Source organism: Octopus bimaculoides, chromosome 16, assembly GCF_001194135.2.
Source record: "Octopus bimaculoides isolate UCB-OBI-ISO-001 chromosome 16, ASM119413v2, whole genome shotgun sequence".
In the NCBI taxonomy this organism is placed as follows: Eukaryota; Metazoa; Mollusca; class Cephalopoda; order Octopoda; family Octopodidae; genus Octopus; species Octopus bimaculoides.
The window spans coordinates 22,306,958-22,308,408 of record NC_068996.1 but is presented as its reverse complement, the minus strand read 5'-3'; the positions used below and the strand labels follow the sequence as shown (position 1 = coordinate 22,308,408).

The 1,451-nt window shown below is 39.8% G+C and overlaps 1 protein-coding gene across 2 annotated transcripts in view; it reads left to right on the top strand.

Annotated features, from left to right (window-relative positions):
• LOC106871312 (signal-induced proliferation-associated 1-like protein 2) overlaps window positions 1-1,451 on the top strand; it is a 166,298-nt gene that overhangs the window by 55,195 nt on the left and 109,652 nt on the right. The gene's annotated exons all lie outside the window — the stretch shown is intronic.

Genomic DNA, 1,451 nt, shown 5'->3' with positions numbered 1-1,451 from the left:
AAATTAACGTGCAAGTGACTGAGCATTCCACAGACACGTGTACCCCTAACGTAGTTCTCAGGGAGATTCAGCGTGACACAGAGTGTGACAAGGCTGGCCTTTTCAGATACAGTTACTACTCATTTTTGTCAGCTGAGTGGACTTGAGCAACGTGAAATAAAGTGTCTTGCTCAAGGACACAACACGTCACCGGGAATTGAACTCATGACCTTACGATCGGGAGCCAAATGCCCTAACCACTAAGCCACGCGCCTTCACAGGCGCGTGGCTTTTATATATATATATTAAATTAAGATAGTTGATAAACATTCCCTTCAAAAATCTGCCTGTCATATTAACATCTTATATTTAATCTAATGGGTTAGCTGGGACTCTGTTGTTACTTGATCTCTTAGAAATAGTAACCAAATCACCCCCACCGCCTTAGATCAAGCACATCTTAATCCTAGATGATACAGTTCAAAGTACACTGTTCTTGTTAAAAAAAACAAACACACACACAGAGGATATTTTCTCCTAGTATGATCATTGCTCTACTGGATGGATAAGAGGTGGTTTGGAGTTGAAAAATTTATTTATACTCTTAGAGTTGAATCAATAATGTAACCATGATGTTCTGGTGAGCCAGCTTTCTTTATTTGCATTGATTTTGTGTAGTATGGTGGGTTGAAAAGTTTTGGTTTTGTGTAAAAGAAAATACAGGAGGATCACTCAATTATGATTCTCAGATTCTCTAAGTCTTGTAAAAGAACTCAAAGTTGGGCCTCTAACCAGGCCTTCCATGATACTTTTAAAGCCAGGAACTTTTCAGCATTGTCTTGTATAATGCTGAGCATACATACTAATGCAAACATTTAAGCATAATTTCTTCTACTCTGAAATTAATACTACATGAAGAAGGTTGCCAAATAGACTTAATCCTAAGGATTCATGTGGTTAAATAAATATTTATTTCACCCATCATACCTCCTGACTTTTCTGTGGTGTGTGTGTGTGTGTGTGTGTATCTGGGCATGGATTAGGTGATTTGGCAGGAGTTCGCAACCCAATGCCAAGGGAGATTAAAATATGATAGAGGAACAGAAATGGGTCCCTTGCTATAGGGCTTTCCTATAAGGTGTTATCCACCCCTGATTGGAACTCTCCCGTATGACATGTACGCATGCTCAGTGACTTGCTTTAACAGTTGCAATCAGCTGAATGCACATTGCCAGTGACATTTGACATAATTACCCACACTCTGTGCTCAGGATTCTTTTTTTGGTTTGATGTCGGTATCGAAGGGATTACCAGACACCGGACAATACAGTGAGAGCAGCTTTCACTCACATCGTGGTATTCGATGCTGTGTACGTGTCTGTCGTGGTAAAATATGCCACTCCTTAACTGTTGCTTTGCTTTCATCCGTAGCATGAGGTAATTATGTCATTATCTGTGAAATTCGGCAACTT